The 25,613-nt window shown below is 36.5% G+C and overlaps 1 protein-coding gene and 1 pseudogene across 2 annotated transcripts in view; one reads left to right on the top strand and one right to left on the bottom strand.

Annotated features, from left to right (window-relative positions):
- Positions 1 to 25,613, bottom strand: part of EXOC6B (exocyst complex component 6B) — a 715,292-nt gene that overhangs the window by 641,955 nt on the left and 47,724 nt on the right. The window lies entirely within an intron of this gene.
- LOC309970160 (general transcription factor IIE subunit 1-like) lies at positions 10,223 to 11,688 on the top strand (annotated as a pseudogene). The gene has a single exon. The product of its transcript is annotated as a general transcription factor IIE subunit 1-like (transcript).

Genomic DNA, 25,613 nt, shown 5'->3' on the forward strand with positions numbered 1-25,613 from the left:
CAGGACATGGAAACAACCTAAGTGTCCATCAACAGATGAATGGATAAAGAAGATGTGGCACATATATACAATGGAATATTACTCAGCCATAAAAAGAAACGAAATTGAGTTATTTGTAGTGAGGTGGATGGACCTAGAGTCTGTCATACAGAGTGAAGTAAGTCAGAAAGAGAAAAACAAATACCGTATGCTAACACATATATATGGAATCTAAGAGAAAAAAAAATGGTCATGAAGAACCTAGGGGCAAGATGGGAATAAAGACACAGACCTACTAGGGAATGGACTTGAGGACACGGGGAGGGGGAAGGGTAAGCTGTGACAAAGTGAGAGTGGCATGGACATATATACACTACCAAACGTAGATAGCTAGTGGGAAGCAGCCGCATAGCACAGGGAGATCAGCTCCGTGCTTTGTGACCACCTAGAGGGGTGGGATAGGGAGGGTGGGAGGGAGGGAGATGCAAGAGGGAAGGGATATGGGGATATATGTATATGTATAACTGATTCACTTTGTTATAAAGCAGAAACTAACACACCATTGTAAAGCAATTATACTCCAATAAAGATGTTTATTAAAAAAACCTGTTACAGCATGTAATAGCCTATTTTTAAGAAATATATTTAAAATTCTATTTTAAAAAGATGAAGAAACAAATTCTGTTAAAACACCTAGATCTATCCTTGATAAGTCATATAAGATAAATGGTACCCCTTTACAGTCACAGTATCCTCATTTACCACCTGTCTCTCATTTTGACACTGTGACACCATCCTTGAACCTATGAAACCATGTGTAATTTGAGGTAAATTTCACCAGAAGTACTATCATCCTGTTTTGCCTTAAAGTTCTTGAACAAATGCATGATAATATCCTAGAAATTAATGGGCACCACCACTATTGACATTCACTGATGGAAAGCTGAATTGATACTCTTTTGTTTTGAAATGTTTATTTGTTCATATTGTTGAAAGGGTACTACACTGAGCACTCTACACAGTAATGATTTATTTACATGTCTATATCCCCTACAGGACCATGAGTTCCTTGAGGGTTTACACCTGGAACAATGCCCACCTCCCACAGAGAAGACAAAGTGACAAAGGGCCTAAAGCAGTGCCCAAAAATGTTTCAACATTTAGACTTTCTCCAAAGACAAGCACTACAGTTAATAATAAACATTCTTGCTTCAAAAGTATATTCAAGTTCTAGCAGTGCAAATAATTTGTACTTCAGCTAAAATGCTAAATAGGAAAGGAAGGAATTAGAGGAAGAAGGGACTTAGAAGGTTCAAGGAAATCTACTGTAGAAGTGTCTGGGAATAATTTATTTCCCTAGCTCTCCTCAAACCTTCTCTGGAAGCTAGGAAAAGGAAGATGATTAAATTGCAACAAGACCTGGCTCTGAAGGGAACTGGTATTTCTGGCCCTTGTTGCCAATAGAAGGGGAAGGGTGACAGCAGTCCCTAAGGGCTTTTAGAAAAAAATTGCTTCCAGGTGGAAAGTTTTTATGGTACTCTGCAGCCTGGAGCCATTTTTTGCTTTCTTTCTTAACTACTGATGATTAAACCATGGACAATCAGACTGCAACAATGGAAACAGCTCCCAAACATCATGGTTATATGCTCCAAATTACCAAGCTAACTCTCAAAGGAGAGAAAAAAATTTGTTGGCAAAGTCTTTCTTTATTTAAGGGGGAGGGCAGGGTGGAGTCTGTTAAAGATTTTTATTTGGTAGAACATAAAAGTAGTCAAGAATTCTGTACCATAATGATAAACATTAGTCTCATACCCAGACTAGACACCATAATGTACAGTCACGGAGAGCTGAACAAAGGGCAATGCTAAATGCCCTGCTATTTAGCAACTTTTCATTATTCTATTTTGACCTGGATCAAGTGTTCTATTAAATGGTTATCACAGGGGTATGCAGAGAAATCCTACCACACATCATATGGAACAGGTAAGTTGATTTATACCTGATCATGGTTTTGAAAAAATTCTGAGGTGCAAGTCTGAGTTTGTAATGATGGCTCAAGAACAAGAGGGGGAAAGTTACGTATAGTACCAATTCGTAAGAAAAGCAAAGAAAATTAGAGGCCATTCAACCACCCAGCAACTCAGTCTAGGAAATCTTACTATACCGATATCACCCAGAACATTAAAGGATAAATCCAGCTCAAAATTACAACAGTAAACAAAAGCATTTTAAAAATAATGTACCAAGCCCTCTGTTGAACATTTTACATACACTAACTCACTTACTGCTCAAAAATAATCCTACTGGAGTAGTTACCAATATCATCATTTCACGCATGAAGCAACCTTTCTGACATTGCCAGTACACAAAAACATACACCTTCCCCAGGTTGCTACAGTTATATCAAGGAAAAGATGAAAGAAAAAGGATGAGAGGGAAGAAAAGGAAAATGGACAGAGGAAGATGAGCACAAGAGGGAGGAGGCAGAGGAGAAAATCACCAAAATAATACAAATAATACAAATGGCAAAATGGTTTGAATGGTTCAAATGGTTTGAATAAGGCAATTGTGACTTTCTTCTTTCTACTTCTCTAACTTTTTATTTTCTTAAACATGTATTGCTTTTATAATTGAGAAAAGGAAGTGCATTCTTAAAAGTCTACAATAGTACCTGGTTCATAGTAGATGCTCAATAAAATATTAATTAAAATTAAAAACCAAACAAGAACAAACACTTCAGAGTAACCTGGGGCCTAGTTTTTAATAATTATTCAAAAACAATTATGTAAAAAAATAGAGAAGAATTTCTTCTCACAATCTATCACCTACAAACCCAAGAAGCAATCACCACTGATCAGAATTTGTGTTTTATTTTTGGTCACGCTGCCGCAGCTTGTGGGATCTAAGTTCCCCGACCAGGGATCGAACCCATGCCCCTCTGCAATGGAAGCATGGAGTCCTAAGCAATGGACTGCCAGGGAATTCTGGAATTTTAAAAATTCAGTATCTCTTCTATATTCTAACCTTCTCATTACTGATCATAACTTCAAAATGTATTTAAAACATACATATATTTGACACACTGAAATTTTTTGTTCGAAAACTCACACAGCAGTTTCCTAGAGCCCTTCCATAGCAACTATGAACCTCACCAATTAATGTTCTTTCATGATCCTTCAAATGGGAGGGGAAGAGGGGGGCCTCAATGGTTATTACCATAGAACCTCTGATCTATTACTCAATTTAAGTAACTTGATTTGTGAATTGGAAAAGTAAGCTATTTTCTGTTGTTTCCTATACCACTAACATGATATGCAAAGAACTCCCTACCAATATCATAAAGCTATTTACAAAAAACCCTTCATGTTTTAGATGAAAATAAATGAGGACACACCCCCTCCTCTCACACCATGTTTCCATTAGGAATCAATACTGTGCCTTTTTTTCACAGAAGCATTTGCTTAAGGGCAGTATACACTAGGCCATTTTAAAGATCTCTCTTTAATATGGAAATATAGAACTGTACCAAAAAAAGGAACCTCAGAAATGATTGGCCTTAATTCACAGATACAAGTTCAATTTTTTTAAAACATCTCTATCACATACTTGTCTAGCTTCCACTGAAACATCTCTAGTAAGGGGAAGTTCATTACAAGGCAACCAATCCCATTTCAATAGCTGTTGCAAAGTTCTTATAAAAAATAAAATTTGCCTTCCTATAATTTTCACCAATTATCTTATTTTTGCCCTCAAAGGACCACCAAAAACGAGTCCGTGGTCCCTCCTTTCCCTTCTCCAGACTCAACAATCCAAATTATTCAACTATTCTACATACAGCCTTTCAATTCAGGCTTTTACCCTCTGGACACATTCTAGTAGTCAACATTCTTAAAATGCCACAAAACAGGCAGTGTAGTACAGTAGTCAAGAGCACAGGCTTCAAAGTCAAACTTCCTGGATTCGTCTTGGTTATTAATTTTGTGACCTTGGGAAAGTTATTAAACTTCTCTATAGTTTAGTTTCCACGTCTATAAAATGTAGATAATAATAAAAACCATTTCATACAGTTGCTGTGTAAAGATTAAATGGCATAATGTAAGTAAAGCATTCAAAACAGTACATGGCACACAGAAAGCACGCTATAAATATAAGCAATTTTCAGATCAAACATGGTCAAACTAGGAAAATAAGACTCATCTCCTTTAACTTTGTTACTCGGCCTTATTAAAACAGTCTAATGCTTTAGTGTTTCTGGCAGTTATACTGTACATTGAGCTTAAAGTCACATAAAATCTTTTAATTTGTTTTTATAATACATTGCTATATTCATTCAGTTGATAGTCTGAATCTACTACTTACTACCTATTACAATTATAATCCTTTTTCCAGTCTTCTGAGATTTTTTTTTTTTTCGCGGTACGCAGGCCTCTCACTGTTGTGGCCTCTCCCGTTGTGGAGCACAGGCCCCGGACGCGCAGGCTCAGTGGCCACGGCTCACGGGCCCAGCCGCTCCGCGGCATATGGGATCTTCCCGGACCGGGGCACGAACCCATGTCCCCTGCATCGGCAGGCAGACTCTCAACCACTGTGCCACCAGGGAAGCCCTGAGATCTTTTGAGACATAATTTTGTCATTAAACCTTCCATGTTCATGTTTTGCTTTGTTAAGTAGGTACATGAATATTTTCACAAAAGAAAACTCAACTATGAGGAAGGGCAGAAACCCAAGCAACTCTAGGACCTAAGAAAGGAGAACCCTGGAAAACACCAGCATATGGGAGATTTTCTGGTTCCATTTTAAGGGGGAAGGAAGAACTGTTAATCACATAAGGTCAAGTAGAGAGCTTGAAAAAGTAAATGTTCAATTTCAAAAAAAAAAAATCCAAAAGAAATCACCAACCCCACTTTCTTTAGCCAAGATTCAGCCCCCCAACTGTGTCCAACTTGGAGAGAACTTGCTATGAGCCAAAGCTTTTAATGTCCCTCTTTTTTGAAGGCACAGTGGAAACAATTCCCTAGAACAAAGGAGTTGTGTCAGCGAGCTCTCTGCTTTTTCAAGTTGGAAGAACAGTTGATTCACACCATGTGTCAGCAAGAAACACCAGTTAGAACCAAGTGAGATAAATTTTAGGGCTCCTGAGCTGTTTAATATTAAACTGTAATAAACCATCTTTACAGCAAATTATTAACAAAATATTTGTTTACCCTCCCGTTTATATGCTTCCTTCCCTTGAAAAGAAATTCTAAGACAATTCATAATTCCAAGGTCACATATGCACCACCAAGAAATCATTTTCAAATGTCAGCATCCAGAACCAATGATCTGGATCATACTCCCAAAACATTGCCCTGGCATATCACAGTCAGCCTTGCTATACAGTCCTTTGTGTTCCAAGATAGGACTAGAAATGCTGGTCACTGTCTTTGATTAAGACTTTACTTCTGTCATTAACTCTCTCTACATAGAGTCATTTTAGTATCCACTCTAGTCAATAAATTTACTTTATGCCTAGACCAAGAAATAAAATATATGTTCAACTACATAAATGACACTAAAATGATCTTTTGTTTTTTTTTTTTGCGGTACGCGGGCCTCCCACTGCCGTGGCCCCTCCCGCCGCAGAGCACAGGCTCCGGACGCGCAGGCCCAGCTGCCATGGCTCACGGGCCCAGCCGCTGCGCGGCATGTAGGATCCTCCCGGACCAGGGCACGAACCCGTGTCCCCTGCACCGGCAGGCGGACTCTCAACCACTGCACCACCAGGGAAGCCCCAAATGATCTTATTTTTAATACTTTGAAAGATAATAAAAGATCTGAAACAACCTTGATCTATATGGACTTATATGGAAAAATGGTTCTAAAACAATCAAAATTTAACACAATGAGTGATACCAAAACTCACACGATAAAAAAAAAAGACTGGAGACAGACTAGCTTAACATGTTAAGAGACATTTTTCTGAAAACAGAGGTCACTAAAGCCAAATGATTGGTTCAATACAAGGAATTAAGTAATTTACAATGGGTAACTGGGAAAAATTAATTGCCTGCCTTTCAGAAATGACCCTATGATTAAAGTTTGTTATATAATTCGTTAGATATCTACCTGAGGCCTAATGCATATTTTCATTACTTATCTATCATCAATTATATATTATCAGTTAATCTGGCCTAGATCATATAACTTCTTTGGAGAATCTGACACCCTACACAGGTCAATTCTCAGTCAACAAAATGACAATCTAATATGGCCCCAAACATCACTGAAGAAACAAATATTGCTTACCAGTAAATTACTTCTCTGTAGGGTTATGTTTAGGTCACTCTCCAAAAGCTATGGAATATGATTATCACACTTCAGTTCTCCAATCTAAGGAGTAACTTGATTGTTTACTTAATGAGGGGAAATGGGAGTAATTTTCTTAAATGTTCATGATACACTAAACCAGAAGAAATAAACTTTTAAAAGGCAAGAGAAATATGACTACTAAGTAATAAAATAACCAAATAATAAAATAAAATGACCACAGCAAGTTAAACAAAAACTGTTTTCTCAGGCTTCCCTGGTGGCGCAGTGGTTGAGAGTCCACCTGCCAATGCAGGGGACACGGGTTCGTGCCCCGGTCCGGGAAGATCCCACATGCCGCAGAGCGGCTAGGCCCGTGAGCCATGGCCACTGAGCCTGCACGTCCGGAGCCTGTGCCCCGCAACGGGAGAGGCCACAACAGTGAGAGGCCTGCGTACCACAAAAAAAAAAAAAAAAAAAAAAACTGTTTTCTCAGAAACTTAAGAAAACTGGCTATACCAGGTGGTTTGGACATTTTATCATCATAGGCTCACTTAGTAAGCATTTATTGAGAATTTACTAAAATGAAGACAAGAATGTTTCCCTTTGAGGAAGCACATACTATAATAAGAAACGCACAAGGAAACACAATTGAAGGTAATTATAAATCTGTATAGAAATTAATATAATGTTTAAATCTGTACACCTAAATCTGTACAGCATTATAAAAACGTAATGTTTGCTGTGGAACTGGATTAATCAGAAAAGGCTTCTTGGAGTTGCTGAAAACCAGTAAAAAAAAAAAAAGAGGGGAAAAAAAAAACCTAAAAGGATACAGAGGAGGGAAAAAAGAACACAAACAAACAAACAAAATGACTGCAGATTTGTCATCCAAATTATGTAAGCAAGAAGACAATGGAAAGATATCTCCAAAGTGCTGAAGGAAAAATTGTAGACCTAGAATTCTATAGCCAGCAAACATATTCTCCAAAACCTAAGGACAAAGATTTTTTTTTTTTCAGACAAAATCTTAGAGAAGTTGTTTCCAGCATACCTGCACTACAAGAAATATTAAAGTAAGTTCCTTAGGTGAAAAGAAATAAAATCAGGTCAAAATATGGATATATACAAGGGAATAAAGAGCATAGGAAATGATAAATATAAAGATTTTTTATCATTTTTTAAATTTATCTAAAAGATAACTGAAAGTTTAAAGCAAAACTAATAGCAATGAATTGTGGAATTCATAACATATGTAGAAGTAAAATACATGCTAACTATAACTCAAAGGTCAATGGGGGAAATAAAAGTATACTCTTACAAGGATCTTATGTTATATATGAATAGGTATAATATCATTTGAAGGCAAACTGTTGTCTTAATCAGTTCAGGCTGCTATAACAAATTACATAGACTGAGTGGCTTCATAAAAATTTATTTCTCACAGTTCAGTAGGCTGAGAAGTCTAAGATCAAAGCACAGCATATCCAGTGTCTGGTGAGGGCCAGCTTCCTGGTTTACCAGACAGTCATCTTCTCACTGTATCCTCACACTGCAGAGAACAGAGAGAGAGCGAGCAAGCTCTCATGTCTCTTCTTACAAGGGCACAAATCCCTTTCAAGAGGGCTCCACTCTCATGACTTCCTCATGAATTAATTAACTCCCAAAGGCCCCACCTCCTAATATCATCACATTGGCAGGGGGAGTGGGGGGGAAGGGTAAGGTATCAACATATGAATTTTGAAGGGACACAAAACATTCAGGCAATAGCAAATGTAATAAGTTAAAGATGCATATTGTAAACCCTACAGCAACCACTAAAATATATATATAACAAAAAGGTATACTAAATAAGACAATAGTGGGGGAAAATTGAATCCTAAAATATATTCAGTTAATCTAATTTAGTTAAGGAAAGTAAGAAAAGAGAAAAAAAGGGACAAAGAACAGATGGGACAAATGAATAATAAATAACAAGATAACAGACTTAAACCTAGTCAAATAGGTAATTATATTAATGTAAATGATTTCCTCTTTTCCTGCTTTCTTTTTAATTAATTAAGTATAATTCCATTTCCCCCTTCCCATCTTTTGAGCTATTATTGTGATTCCTTTTGTGGTGCCTTGGTGTAGTTTTGTTGCTTGTGTTTACCCTGCTTGAGTATCTTTAAGCTTCTTGGATTTCCATTTTAATATTCCAGAGAAAACCACTTGGAGCTTTTAAAAATGTTTCTGGTCTTAATTTTGTGAAGGTAAGCCCATATCTGTAAAACATATAATAATATTGCTTTTTTTTAAATCAGTTTAGATATTGTCTTTCTGCTATAATCAGAGCAGATTTACCTCATCATACCATATCATTCCCCCTCCCTCTCCTCTCAACATACTTATACCACTTTTAGTTTTTCTAAAGGTTATTTTTGTAATTTAATATACTATGCTTAATATTGTACTTTTATTTCTTAATAATATACTTATGCTTTTATTTCTTTCATCATTATCTATGACTACCTTGACCCCCTAATTGTGCAAAGTGAGGCATTAGCTCCCCCTTACTTTCTCTTCATTTCTTTTCCTCACTTTCTTCCAACTGTTGAAGTGAATTTTACATTGACTGGGTTGGGTTAATAACATATATATTCTGTTCCAGAATCATAATTGTCTTTTATGGTTTACCAGTACTTTGTCTTGAAAACCAAAAAACAACATTTGTATTAGTTTAACTATATAAATATTCACTTTTAAGCCAGGTTGTATACTAAGATTACCATTCCTTTCTTATGGGAATCTCCCCCCCTTTTTCTGGAAAACTCTCTCTTGATGCTCCCATTTCCCCTGCTCCAATCTGAACTGACACCTATCCAGGCTTTCTGCATATCTATTTTTGATGTTCTTTCTTGGTTGACTTACAGAGCTGCTAAGATGATCAGAAATTAAGGGAACAAAATGCTGGAGACCAGGGGAAGAATGAGAAGGGGTGTGCCAACATTCTTTAGTCACTTTTTCCCAAGATATTTGCCAAGTCTGCACACAAGAGGCTAAGTTTCCAGTGTAGGAATCAAGCAGAAGAGGTAGAGAAATCAGCTTTTGACAGTTTTGTGGCACTGAAGTGACATAAATTAGAGACAAGAGGTAAAGATCCTAGAGAGGAAAAATGGTAAAAAACACAACACTCTTCTGTTTTTCCCTCAATACATGCGCTGAATTCTTAACCTACAGCGGGCAAGAGGCTAAGACGACAAGCAGAGAAGCAGAACAGAGTTTTAGGTAGTCTTGAGGTATGGAGTAAAGATTAGAATGCAGTGTCCACCTGAGGAAAGGGGCCCTAATCATCACTCCAAGGCTGTTTGGAAAATGTGAAGGACTATAGCAAAAGGCAGTACTGAACCAGAGATAGCCATAGCTCTGACCCTGACTGGATTCAGATCACTGCCACTCTATCCACCTTACCGAAAAAGACGGGGTTGGGGGGAGTTTAACCTTCTCTTACGGAAGAGAAGGTTACCCAGAACCTCCAGGAGTTTTTTATCTCCGTGCAGTCCAAAATTACCAAGCATGCCAAGGGAGAGGACCATATAACTGAAAATCAAGATCCACAGATGATACAGATATTGAAATTATGAGAAAAGGACTTTGAAATGTCTATGATTAATATGATAAAAAAAATAAAAGGAAAAAGAACAAAATAGAAAGATGGAAAATTCACCAGAGCCTTGAAATCTATGCTATTTAAAAATTGAGAAAATTCAGAAGTGAAAATGTTATTTTTAAAATTAAGAGCTCCATAGATAGTTTATCACCAAGAGGAGATTAGTGAAGATAAATTAATAGAAAATATCCAGATTAAAGCATAAAGAGGAAAGTGGCACGTGGTTTCTAAAGCTGGTCGCAGGAATAGGGCGTTCTCTTTGTCGCACAAGTGGCACGCACGGCTCATTTAAGCCAGTAGTGGAGGCACTGAGGGAAGCTGCAGTGGGAGTGTTCAAGGATTCACTCTGGGTCCCCTAAGGTGTTTCAGGCAAAGGTAACAGGCTAAATGATGTGGCACAGGGCCCTCCCCATGCAGGATGTGCTTTGGTCAGTACATTTAAAGTTGAAGTTTGCTGCTAAAGATGGCAGATCCAGATGTCCTCACCGAGGTTCCTGCAGCATTGAAGCAGTTAGCCAAGTATGTGATCCGGGGGTTTTATGGCATTGAGCATGCTTTGGCCTTGGACATCTTGATCCGAAACCTCTGTGTGAAAGAGGAGGACATGCTGGAGCTGCTCAAGTTTGATCAGAAGCAACTTCGATCACTCTTGAATAATTTAAAGGGAGACAAATTCATCAAGTGCAGAATGAGGGTGGAGACTGCTGCAGATGGGAAAACCACTCATCACAACTACTACTTTATCAATTATTGTACTCTTGTTAATGTGGTAAAATATAAATTGGACCACATGAGAAGGAGGATTGAAACTGATGAGAGAGATTCCACCAACCGGGCCTCCTTCAAATGTCCCATCTGCAGTGGTACTTTTACAGATTTAGAAGATAATCAGCTCTTTGATCCCATGACAGGAACTTTCCGCTATATTTTCTGCCACACAGAGGTCGAAGAAGATGAATCAGCAATGCCCAAAAAAGATGCACACACACTTTTGGCAAGGTTTAATGAACAAACTGAGCCCATTTATGCTTTGCTTTGAGAGACAGAGGATGTGAACTTGGACTATGAAATACTTGAGCCAGAACCCACAGAAATACCAGCCCTGAAACAGAGCAAGGACCGTGCAGCAACTGCGGCTGCAGCTGCTGGCCTGGCAGGTGGGCACCACCAGGAAGCATGGGCCACCAAGGTCTGTCTTATGAGTACTTATACACTCAGAATGTTGTCATTAACATGGATGACCAAGACGATCTTCATCGAGCCTCACTGGAGGGAAAATCTGCCAAAGAGAGAACTATTTGGTTAAGAGAGAGCACTATCGAAGGAGCACATAGTTCTGAAGAGATGAAGGAAGGTGGCTTAGATATAGACTCGTTTCAGAAGCGTGAGGAAGGCTGTGCGGGGCCAGATGATAACAAGGAGGTCATGCGAGCACTGCTCATTCATGAGAAGAAGACCCCCTCTGCCACAGCAGGCTCAGTGGGGGCAGCTGCTCCTGTGACCACTGCCAATGGCAGTGACTCTGAGAGTGAGACCAGTGAGACAATGACTCTCCACCCTGTGCGGCAGCTGTGGCTGCACATCATGGGGAAGAGGATGAGGAGGAGGATGAATTTGAGGAAGGAGCAGATGACCCCATTGTCATGGTGGCTGGCCGTCCGTTCTCCTACAGCGAAGTGAGCCAGAAGCCAGAGCTGGTGGCCCAAATGACACCAGATGAAAAGGAAGCATACATAGCAATGAGACAACGCATGTTTGAGGACCTCTTTGACTGAGTTTTCCCTACCTTTTCCTCCCTTCTCTAATGCTCATTTCAAAAAGAAATTCCCTACCTTTGAAGAAAGTGTTTAGTGGCTTTCTGCCCCTCTTGATGTAAATCAACTGTTAATCTTGTGCAAAGAGTAATGGGAGAGAAAGTTTGATTTTTATGCCAGAAACTTCCCCACAATGTAGGTAGCATTCCCTTTCCTATTACTACAGTATTAATATTTTGCTGTATTTCCTTATCTAATTTTTTTCCTTTCCCTTTTAAGACACATTTTCTCCCTTCTGAAATGAGTGCGAGAAGTCTAAAGGTAAATTCTTCATGTCTGCCTGTAGAAGCTCACTTTGATAGGTTACAGTAATTCACTGATCACATCCTTCTTATATATTCTGACCAAGCATTCCAAACAGCTCCTGATATTGCTGCCAACCAAGCAGCTTGGCAACAGGCAAATCATTGATGAAGGAAAAAAAAAAAAATCTTAAGACTTCATATTGCTTCACAGTTTTGGATGGAGCCAATATGTAAGGGGAGGTGGGAGTGTCTGTGAAAGAAGGATGGTTATGTGTAAATCTCAAGATTAATACTTAAACCAAAATTGGTGTCTTTAGAACTGACTTGACTGACAGATATTGTTTTGCTTAATGCCTTTTGGTTTGTGTGTTGGATAATAGAAAACAGAAAGTGTGTTTGGTAAGCCCTTAGGAAGAAATTAGAGAAAAAACAGGGACTTAGGACGAGGAGTCCATGTAAAGGGTTGAAGAGTGGAGAGTACTGGGAACAGTACCTTTTAACACTGTCTGAGTTTGTGCTGACTTGGAAATCCTTTATATAAAGCCGAGACTGGTCCCCTTCTTCAGTTCTTCCACAGTGCTATAATTGTTTAAAGAGGCCATTCCAGCAGAAATCAGCATATGACAATTGATTACTCCTCTCTCTTTTTTCTTCTCTCAACATTATTGAAGGCCTTGTCTCTTCTGATTCTTGTCAGGCATGGTACTTTAGAGTGCATCTAGTATATCGCTGAGCATTGTAACCTCAAGGAAAATGCTTTATTTTTGGTTCTGATATGCAGCATGGTATTATTCCTTAAGGCAGAACTTTAAAGAACTTTCATACAAGGGTCTACAACAATTGTATTTTTATAATATTTCCCTTGCATTGTCATTTTAAGTATTTATCATTTTATAGTACATGTGTAAAGTTAAGATAGATTTTAAACATCTGAGCCTTGTATAAAGTAATGATTCATTTACCTGGGTTGTATTATGACTGAATATTGACAATAAGTCTATTTTATACTGACTGAAATTTGTTAATCTAGCTCTGTAACACCTTGGAGCATAATTAAAATGAATACTCTTCCCATTTAAAAAAAAAGCATAAAGAGGAAAATAAAAATATATAAAATACAGAAGACTATAAAAAATATGAAATATATGGGATAGAGTCAAAATGCCTACCCCAGCCGTTCTCAAACTGTTTGGCTTAAGGATATTTTCATACTCTTAAAAAATATGGATCTCCCCAAGAACTTTTGTATATGTGGTTATATTTATTGACATTTATCACATTAAAAATTAAAGCTGAATAAAAATTTAAACATAAGAATACACAAGCATATATTACATTAGCCATTAAAACAACGACTGTCTTCACATATCATATAGCCTCTGGGGTACTTCACTATATTCTCCTGCAAGAATGTGAGTAAAAGAAGAAAGCAATATCTTAGTGTTACTAGGAAAATAGTTTTAAATTTGTGACTCTGCAGAAAGAGGTCTAGTCTTTCTATAACGGGGAAATGGCAATATTTAAAACATTAGAGTCAACTATTTCCCAAAACTAATGAAAGACATCAATCCACAGTTTCAAGCTCTACAAACCCGACAGGATAAATACAAAGAAAACTATACGTAAGCACCTCATAGTAAAACTGCAGAAAAACAAAACCATAGTAAAAAATATTAAAGGAACAACATTAAGATTAAGAGCTAACTTTTTAACAGGAAATATATGTCAAATAACAATTGAATTATATACAGTAAAGTGCTGAAAAAAAATAAACTGCCAGCCTAGAATCCTAAAACTAGTTTAAAAAAAAAAAGTCCCTTAAAAATTAAGGCAGGCAATGTAAAATGGTACATCCACTACAGAAAACAATTTGGCAGTTCCTCAAAAAATTAAAAATAATTTACCATATAATCCAGCAATTCAACTTCTGGGTACATACCCAAAAAAAGTAAAATCAGGGACTCAAAGAAATATTTACACATCTATGTTCATAGCAGCATTATTCACAACAGCCAAAAGGAGGAAGCAATTCAAATGTTCATCGAAGGATGAATGGATAAACAATATGTGGTACACATACAATGGAATATTATTCAGCCTTAAAAAAGAAGGGAATTGTGACACATGCTACAACATGGATGAACCCTGAAGACATTATCCTAAGTGAAATAAGCCAGTCACAAAAGGACAAATACTGTATGACTTCACATATATGAAGTACTCAGAAGCGTCAGATTTATAGAGACAGGAAGTAGAATAGTGGCTGCCAGGAGAAGGGAAAGGGGAGAATGAGGAGTTATTGTTTAATGGGCACAGAATTTCAGTTTGGGAACATGACGAAAATTCTGAAGATGGATGATGGTGATGATTGCACAATAATGTGAATATACTTAATGCCATTAAACTATACACTTAAAGACGGTTAAAATGGTAAATTTTGTTATGTATATTTTACCACAATTTCAAAAAATTAAGGTAAAATAAAGACACTTTTCATACAAACAAGCAAAAAAATGAGAGAATGTGTCAGTATTAGGCTTGCATTCAAAGAAATGCTAAAGAGAGTTCTTCATGCAAAAAGAAAGTAATCTCAGAATAAAGCACAGAAATGTAGGAAACCAAAAAGGGGTAAACATAAATGAATGCTGACTCTACAAAATAATAATGTCTTGGGGGCACTAAATGACATGTAAAATTAAAATTCATGACAGCAATAGATTAACAGATGGGAAAGGGTAAATGAAAATGAAGTGTTATATGGTCCTAATAGTGTCAAGGAAATGATAAAAGAATTAATTTATATTATACTTTAATGAGTCAAAGATGCATGTGGTAATCCTTAGAGTAATTCATATAAATTAGAAAAAGAAAAACCAAAAGACAGCAAAAGAAAAAAAACAGTCAATAATCAGGAAAAGAAAATCCAGCAGCCATCAGACCTTTCTACAACACCGAACACCAGAAGACAATACTCAGGGAAACAAAATATGAGTCAAAGTTTTAAGTTCAATGAAGCTGTCCTTTGAATGTACAGTCTACAGAGCAGCCATTCTGAATATACAATAACTCAAAAATTATTGTTTATATAAGTCCGTCTGAAGGTAACTGGTAGAGAAAAACTCCAACCAAACTAAATAACAAGAAAAACTTCAACAAAAAAGACTGGAAGTAATAAAGGAACATATTTAACTGCAACTCTAAGACAAAAAGATCAGATTAAGAGTGACAAAATATGGTATATAAGAATAGTATGTGGGCTTCCCTGGTGGTGCAGTGGTTGAGAGTCCACCTGCTGATGCAGGGGACACGGGTTCGTGTCCCGGTCCAGGAAGATCCCACATGCCGTGGAGCAGCTGGGCCCGTGAGCCATGGCCGCTGAGCCTGCGCGTCCGGAGCCTCCGCAACGGGAGAGGCCACAACAGTGAGAGGCCCGCGTACCGCAAAAAAAAAAAAAAAAAAATAGTATGTGATAACACAACATTGTAAATCAACTATACTCTAATAAAAATGTTTTCAATAGTATGTAAAAATTATACAACTAATAAAAAGAAGAGAGAAAAGATAGAAAGTAGTATAAGCTGGTGATGCTTCATACCTCATAACTGGGAGTCAAAGCTAAGCAAATCAGGTACAAGTCTACAATTCCTAATCTAAAACCCTTGGGGTTTAGTTTAGTAACATTAGTAACTCTGCAGCAAATGTAGGAATATTCACACAAGTGGTAAATATAAAGACTATCACTATCTCACAGCAACTCACATCAAGTTTTGTTGCCAAATGAATTCAGACAGCTTTTGACGACAAATGGTTTCAGAGCCTTTGGAATTTTCATATTGCAAATGAGAGATTATGGGCTAGCAGAGTTCTAAACATTTTAAGACTATAAAGTAAAACACTAACATAATATTATTGACTAATATTTGTGGTCACAGAAAAGAGAGGGAAAGAAAATACAGGAAATTCTACTGTTTCTGTCAGATGAGGAACCAATAAATACTATCTTCAAAAAAAAGGGGTGGGAAGGGGAGACTGAGGATACAATTCAAAGGAACCACAAGAACAAAAATATAATTTTTAAAAAATTATAAGACAAAACAGATCATGAGATCTTCACAGTAGTATCTTCCTCCACCCCCCAAAACAATCCTTTTAGTTGATACTAAATTATTTTTAAATGATGACTACAGTGATCCAAATTCCCAACTTGTACTTGCAGAATAAACTGCTTATGAGCATAAAAGTCACTAGGGGGCAGCAGAGCACAAGGAGTGTCCTCTGAAAAGCAGTGAAAACTCCAAAGGACTTACATAGCCAGTTATCCACTGCTCAAAACCTCTCAGTCATTCACAAGCACAAAAAGACACTCACCAATTAATCTGTAAAATCCACTTCTAAGAGATTCATTATATTACTTCATAATTTTTTAATTTTTATTTTGAAATAACTTCACATTGTACAAATAATAGAGAACTCCTATTTAGCCGTTATACAGAATTCACCAATTTGTAATGTTTTTGCCACATTTGTTTTAACACTTTCTCTTCTACATATATGTACATGTATGTTTAGAATATGTTGCATGTATTATACCCTTAAAACTACAATGTGTATTTCCTATCTTACCTAACTATAATACAATTATCAAATTCAAAAAATTTACATTGATACAATTATAATCTAATCCATAGTCCATATTCCAGTCCTGTCAACTGTCCCAATAATGTTCTTTAGAGTGTTTTCATTTCCTCCTGGAGAGTATCCGGCCCAGTACCATGTATTACATTCAACTGTCATGTTTCTTCAGTTTCCTTTCATCCAAACTATCAGCTCTCCAGCATTTTAAACACAATTTTTAATTTTTATACTATTAAATATTAAGAACCCTAAAGAACTTTTGTTTACATTGATTTATATATATATCAATATTTACTATATTAGAAATTAAAACTGAAAATTAGAAAATATTAATTCATTAATATTAAAACCCAATAATATTTACATGTTAAAGAATACATTTTATGAAAAATAATTTTATATTCTGAAATAAACAAATAAAAAATAGTTGGAAGACTCTTTTGCATTTGTGCAAATATCTTTAATGTCTGCAGAAGATATCTGGACTCTATAACCACTTCTACATTAAATCTATTAAAATGTGGGGTTTTGGTTACAGTACATAAAGAAAACCCAGCCTTGCACATATGTAGTTGGAAAGGGAAGAAAGTATTTTTAAGCCTTTTCAGAAAACTTTATATATATACACACACACACACACACAAATTTATGATACAACCTCAAAACTTGATGAGTTCTAGATTAAAATTCATTGGTCTATCTTATACTTCAAATGAATCTTTTACCCACGTATGATTTTGTAACATCAGGTGTTGTTCATTTGAAAAATACTGGTTCGCTGGGTTTCGCAGGTTTTGCAAATGTTGATATATTTCATTATACAATTCAAAAAATCACATTCATTATATCACCACTCAGTCCCATAAGAAAAGTTTATAAGTACTGGCAATCTTTAGGAGGGAGACAGGCTACATCTGAAAATATAAACAGGTAGCAATAGTAAATTCCACACAAGTAGTGCAAATAACAAATCGGTCATTCTGCAGAGCACAATAATAAAAACAGACTTAAAATCTAGTCATAATATGATTCATACTAGTAATGAAAAAACTGTCATTTTATATATTGATAAAGAGTCCCTGGTTGATCTTTAGTCTGTTTATACCAAAAAGTCATCTTTTCAATTCAGGAAAGGGATATACAAATTTCACTAACCAACACGTTCAGCCATTCATGGGTATTAGTCATCTCCTATTCCTTCTGAACACATCACATCTTTGGGTTAAAGGCTAGCATGCTCAAGCAAAGGTTTTCCAAAAACGCCATGTTTCAGAGGAAAGTTAAGATCACCAATGAACTCCAAAGTTTATTTCCTTTAGGTTTGTGAGTTTTCTAAAAGGTGTTAAAGTTCAAAAATATAATAAAGAAAACAAACAGTTTAGTGAAGAAAGTAAGATACAAAGTCCATAAGTATCTATCCATATATTAACACAATATATATATATATAGTACACGTGTACATTAATAATATAATAAAAACATTACAGTATTTATAATAACATTTAGTCCATGTTCACTACTTATAAAGGACTGTTCTAAACACTCTGTATGTACTATCTTGCTTAATTTCAAAGCCATCCCATGATATAGAGTAACAGTATTATTTTCATTTTACATACAAAGAAACTGACTCACAGATAAGATAAATTATTTGCCCAGTCACATTATACTGACACGGAATCCCACACTCATCTATTTCTCTATCTGTCCATAAAAAAAGAATATATAGATACTTCCCTGGTGGTGCAGTGGTTAAGAATCTGCCTGCCAATGCAGAGGATACGGGTTCAAGCCCTGCTCCGGGAAGATCCCACATGCCGCGGAGTAAATAAGCCTGTGCGTCACAACTACTGAGCCTCCGCTCTAGAGCCCGCGAGCCACAACTATTGAGCCCGCGTGCCACAACTACTGAAGCTCGCACACCTAGAGCCAGTGCTCTGCAACAAGAGATGCCACTGCAACTAGAAGCCCGTGCACCGCAACGAAGAGTAGCCCCCGCTCACACAACTAGAGAGAGCCCACGTGCAGCAACGAAGACCCAACGCAGCTGAAGATAAATAAATAATTTTTTAAAAAAAATATATATAATATACATATATGAAATGTACATATAACTTGCTCCCCCAATACAAAATATACATAACTTTATAAATATACACGTTATATAAACACATTGTATGCATTTTTCAACTACACAGAAAACATTTACTAAAAATGTAAAACACATTGCCAAGAGAAAAACACAAGAGTCCCATGTTGCAGTCTTACCTAATACCAGCTCACCCTGTGTCTGCAGATGCCTGCTCACAGTAAGCTAATATATTAAACTGTTCTGCTAAAGTTAATTCACATAAGTTTCTATAACTTGCAACCAGAGTCCCAAGCAATATAAACATATATTATTTTCATAATCAATAAAAAGGCAAAAAAAATTTCTGTACTGTTTATTTCTTTTAAAGAAATGGTCTATATGTGAGATGTTGTATTATTAAAATATAAACTCCAAGAGAAAAGGAATAATTAACAGCTTAATAAATAACAAAACAGGCCTGCAATGCAATGAATTTTCCAAATTTCTAAAGGCCGCTATGCCAGTAAAATCAAAACAAGTAAAAAAGAACATTCTTTCACTAAAGCCAAAAAGGATTAGAAGAACAAGTTTGTCCATCACTTTACAAAATAACCTGATTATACAGGAATTTTCTACAGCATTTTTCGTTGTTATTATCGTTCTTCTTTTCCTTCTATGTATCTTCAAAACATCATATATGCAGGATGAAACTGCTTTAGGAAACCTGAAGGATTCAGTACCCTAAAATATTATATTTTAACCTTGAGGAACTGCTATATACTCTCAGCTGCATTCATGTAACTTGGCAAACTGACAAAGGTTTCCTTCAGCAGATATATAGCAGATGAAGTAACAGGAGATGCAGTAAGACCGAATTCTAAAGTGACCATTTTTCCACTTTAAACTACCTTAGGCTACCTGACAACAAATTTCACTGAGTTGATGGTAGTGTCTGATGTGTTTGCTTTACCTAAAAAAGAGGAAATCAAAGAAAAAAAGAAGGAAATAAAAAAACTGGCCCTCAACTATCACAACTCCCTTTACAATGATGTTTCCTCACTTGTATAAACAGCTCAAATTACACAAAATCTGAGGTTGCTATTAAGCATTAATGGCACAAGAAATTAAGTCACTGAAACTTACTAAGAAAAAAAAAAAAACTCCATTTAAACCACTGTCAGTCCAGTTTCCAGGGACTTTTGTTTTACAGAGATCAAATTCCTGACTCAACGAATGCTCCAGCCTTTCTATAACTATTGGCAGATTAAACTTTTTACCATAAAGCTCCCACCATACTATTCTTCAGTCCCTCAAAAAAAATTGTTAAGTCCTGATTCCATATTGAGGATTCTAAATAAAATCTAAACACCTGAGCTTAACAGTCTCCTACTTTCACAACAATACCCTAACATTCCTATCCATCTTTGTTCCACACTACTCCTGTCCATAAGGTTTCTTCCTCTGTGAGCAACTGAAATATTTTTCCTATAAAGAGCCTGACTGTCAGGATGGGCTGGATTATACTACTATAACAAACAACCCCAAAATATCAGTGAATACAGATTTATTTCTTTCTGATGGCATATGCATATGTCCACTGTGGGTCAGCACGAGTCTCTGCTCTACAAAATCCTCATTCTAAGCAGCCAATATCCAGAGCAGCTGTCAGCAAGACTTTTCTATAAATGGCCAGATAGTAAATATATTCAGCTTTATGGGATATACGCTCTCTGTAACAACTATGCAACTTTGCTGTTGTAGTGCAAAAGCAGCCATAGACAATACATAAACAAATCACGATGGCTATGTTCCAATAAAACTTTATTTACAAATACAGGCAGACCATATTTGGCCCACAGGCTAATCAGAGCACTGCAGAGGAAAAGAAAGCATAGTGAATGCACGGATTCTTAAATCTTCTATATGGAAATGACTCAGGTCACTTCAGCTCACACATCATTGGTCAAAGCAACTTACATGGCCACACCTAACTTCCAAGGGGCAAGGACATGCAATCATAACATGTGACTGGGAAGAGAAACAGAAATTTTGGGTGGATAACCCTAATGAATAACACAAATTATATTTTCTTGGTCACTTACTGTTTCCACCTACTAGAATGCCCAATCTCTCCTTTTTTACCAATCAAAATACTAGCCATTTCTCAAGATTCAGTTCAAATGTCACCTTCTCCAGAAGCACCTAAATCTCCAAACCCTATGCCTCCCTTCACCTCCCAAAGCCCTCTTGTCTAACCTTTCTTACATCAAGTGTTTTCTACATTAACAAATTCCAGTTTCTTGGGATAGGTATTATGTATTATTTATCTCTTAAGGCATAGGACTTAGGATTCAATAAGTACTTGGAGGATAAATGAAAGTACCACTGGTTTCTAGGTTTTTGTCTGGTTTTTAGTTAGTTTAAGGATCTAAAGTGGCATATAAAGACATAAACAATACAACATTAAATAAAATTAAAAACAGGAGAGCAATAATCGATACAAAGGGCAGCAACGTAAGACCAGAAGTGAAGATGATACACAAGATGCATATCATATCTTTTCTGAAGGTGAACCACAAATTTACCTTTAAGTATTCTAGTAGACAAACAGAAGAAAGCAAGCAAGATCCATCTTACCAGTCACAGTATCAATGAGCTGTTGCTTAAGATAGGCGTATCATAGAAATAAGGCCCCTTTAAATAAAATATTTGGATTTTTTTAAATATACTGAGACATTCTGTAAAACAAGGGACCAATAAATGCTTTTCTAAAAAAGAACTACCATGCAGAAGATACTGAAAGGCTAATAATAATCAGTAAATATTTTTTAAGGATGTCCTTTGCATCAGCCTGGATAACAGAAGGAATACAAAGAAATTATAAGACAGTCTGTAACCTAATAGTTGGAGGAACAAAACATACATACATGACATGATATAGAAAGTACTAAGACTATACTATACTTTAAACTTTTATGGAGCACTTACATTCCAGATTCTATATCCGACACTGAGGATAAAACAATAATAAATAAAATACTATCGCTGGTCTCAAGAAATTCACAAACAATTAGAGGAAACTGATATAAACAACTATAATAAAATATAATAAATACTCTGATAAGGATTTTTATAAAGGGCTATGGGAACCAGGATAAGAAAATAATTATTTCTGCTTCTAGGAGTGATCAAGGATGGCTTCATTGGACAAGTCATTTGAACCGTTATGGTATGCTACAACTTGACTATGAAAAGCCTGAGGTAGGCAAAAGAGAACCAGCAAAAATCAGACCTGAATTTTCGAAAACGTTTATGGCAATGGTATGGAAAACAGACTGACCAATTAGTAGACTATACATTCTGCTAGGGCAAGACAATGTCTGTCTTGTTTACTGCTGATATACCCAGTGCTGAGCACAGCGTCTCACACTTAGCAGACATTATTAAGTATATATTTGTTGAAAAAATAAAAAAGCATGCAGCAGAGAAACAGTAAGGAAACTGTTGTCCAAGAAAAACATAAGGGCCTGAATTAGGCCAATGACAGGGGGAGGTAGGTATAACATCAACACTGAGTTAGTCTTTATTTAAATGCTAAGTTCTATGTCCTATGAACTATAGGAACTTAGAGAAAACAGCTATAGAGACTAAAGAAGCAATCTGGTCACAAAGATACCTCACAAAGAACTCTAGGAACAACTACCTGACAATGTATTACATGTTATTAGAAAGCGATTCTCTCAACTAGCACCGACTGCGAATTCATCTCAGAAGATCTTTAAAAAGCCTTCATGCCTCAATCTCTAAGGTTTTCTTCTTTCTTATTTTCCATAACAGTTTTAAGGGCAATTCAAGATTTTAATTTACTTTTAATTATAACACAAACTTCAAGAAGGTTTTAGCTTAGATCCAGAAAGAGACTACTAGTCTAATTTCTAAGATTTGGCACTACAAGTTCAAAAGACTAAAAGGAAGACTCATCAAGCCATCTGAGCTAGATAAGAGAGACATGACTAGGGACTTCCCTGACGGTCCAGTGGTTAAGACTCTGTGCTTCCAATGCAGGGGAAAAGGTTCGATCCCTGGCCGGGGAACTAAGATCCCACATGCTGCGCGGCGTGCCCAAAAGTCAAAAAAAAAAAAAAAAAGAGAGAGACATGACTAAAAGAATTTCTTAATACTTGATATTCACATTTTTCCTATTCAAGTTTGACCTTAAAAAATAATTTATTAGAAAAATGAGATAATACCTACCTTACAGTGTTTTTCTAATATAGCACAATGGTTTGGATACAGCACAGCAGTCAAAAGCAAAAACACTACACCTAGACTCCTTAGATTCAAATTTCCGTTCCTTGGCCTAACCATGATCTCTGCATTACTCTCTGAGTTGTTTCCTTATCTACCTCATAGGGTTGTTGTATTAAATGAGTTAATATGTGTAAAACTGCTTAGGATAGGGCCCGCACAAAGTAAGTACTCAATAAATGTTAACTGCTCTTATTATCTAAAATATCTAATACAAATGTAGGTATTAAGATGAATGTGAAGGCTAGTCATTTAGCCTGTGTATGAGCCTAGCAAACTATCTTACATCAACATTTATATCAGCAGTGTTCTGGAACTGGTGACTCTTAACAACATATATCCTTCAGGAATATCAAGAGTGTCACACATTACTAATGCTACCACCGGCAAAGCCCTGAGCAAGAACCACATTCTTGGCCTGAGCTTCTTCCTTAGATCATTTTTTTTTAAAACATCTTTATTGGAGTATAATTGCTTTACAATGGTGTGTTAGTGTCTGCTTTGAAACAAAGTGAATATAAATTCAAATATAATATAAATTCAAAGTGAATACATATATCCCCATATCTCTTCCCTCTTGCATCTCCCTCCCTCCCACCCTCCCTATCCCACCCCTCTAGGTGGTCACAAAGCACCGAGCTGATCTCCCTGTGCTATGCGGCTGCTTCCCACTAGCTATCTATTTTACGTTCAGTAGTGTATATATATGTACATGCCACTCTCTCACTTTGTCCCAGCTTACCCTTCCCCCTCCCTGTGTCCTCAAGTCCATTCTCTAGTAGGTCTGTGTCTTTATTCCCGTCTTGCCCCTAGGTTCTTCATGACTTTTTTTTGTTTTTTTTAGATTCCATATACATGTGTTAGCATACGGTATTTGTTTTTCTCTTTCTGACTTACTTCACTCTGTATGACAGACTCTAGGTCCATCCATCTTCCTTAGATCTTAACGTCAGCTTTTTCGCTAGGATCCTGGGATGAGTCACAACCTCTCCACTGAATTCCTGATTTAGACTCTTTAATATTAAGGGGTGTGCCGGGCTGATTCTGGGTGTGGTGCCATGTTTGGCATCATCTCTTCTAAGAATGCTGATGTGGTGGAATTCAGCTGTATTTAGGCTGGTTTAGCTTGTAATTTTTCACTGGTTTTTTTTTTGAGAAATTATTGGACTTTATTATAAGCAAAGATTTTAAATTGCATACTATGGTTTACATGTAGGCCCTTATTAATTACTTAATTTTTTAAAATTTTTATTGGAGTATAGTTGCTTTACAATATTGTGTTCAACCATACAGCAAATTGATTCAGCTACATGTATACATACATCTCCTCTTTTTTGGATTTCCTTCCCATTTAGGTCACCACAGAGCATTGAGTAGAGTTCCCTGCGCTATACAGTAGTTCCTCGTTAGTTACCTATTTTATACATAGTATCAACAGTGTACATATGTTAATCCTCCTCTCCCAATACATCCCACCCCCCTTCCCCCTTGGTATCCGCACCCTTTGTTCTCTACGTCTGTGTCTCTATTTCATTTCTACTTTGCAAATTAGATCTTCTATACCATTTTTTTAGAGTCCACATATATGCATTAATATACAATATTTGCTTTTTCTCTTTCTGACTTACTTCACTCTGTATGACAGACTCTAGGTCCATCCATGTCTCTACAAATGACCCAATTTTGTTCCTTTTTATTACAAATGAGTAATATTCCATTGTATATATGGAATTGTTACTATGTTAAATTTACTATGTTAAAGCACATCTTCTTTACTCATTCCTCTGTTGATGGACATTTAGGTTACTTCCATGTTCTGGCTATTGTAAATAGTGCTGCAATGAACACTGGGGTGCATGTGTCTTTTTAAATTACGGTTTTCTCTGGGTATATGCCCAGTTGTCAGATTGCTGGGTCATATGGTAATTCTATTTTTAGTTTTTTAAGGAATCTCCGTATCGTTCTCCATAGTGGCTATATCAATTTACATTCCCACCAACAGTGCAAGAGGGCCCCCTTTTCTCCACACCCTCTCCAGCATTTATTATTTGTAGATTTTTTGATGATGGCCATTCTGACTGGTGTGAGGTGATTCCTCATTGTACTTTTGATCCACTATTTCTTTATCAGGGTGAGGAAAAGCACAAAACATGACTACAAGTTCTTCACTTAGCACTATCAAGTCCCCTGAAATCCCAAAGGAACTATGACCTTTATCAACTATCTCCTAAGAAGCAGTATTAAGTCCCACCCAGACTGCCAATCATGTGAGACAAATAATTTATCCAACTACAAGATGTTAAAAGAACCATTTTTCACCTGAGATCCCTAATTTAAATGTACCTGATATACTGTCATCACAGTGACCTAAAAATAACAGGTGTTTTTTTTTTTAATTCAAAAATACTCCTCCTCTACTTACTAGCAGTATGTGACTCTGGGCAAATTATTTAACTTCTCTGAACCTAGTCTCCTCAGCTATAAAATGCGGATAGTAATATCTATAAGAACATTGCTATTATTATTAAATGAGCTAAGATATATATCTAGCTCCAATCAATAAATGCTAGTTTCTTTCTATCCTTTTCCCTACTTAATCCCCACCTCCAGGGAGTATACAGTGAAAA

The sequence above is a fragment of the Leucopleurus acutus genome (assembly GCF_964270905.1).
Source record: "Leucopleurus acutus genome assembly, chromosome: 12".
NCBI classification, from domain to species: Eukaryota; Metazoa; Chordata; class Mammalia; order Artiodactyla; family Delphinidae; genus Leucopleurus; species Leucopleurus acutus.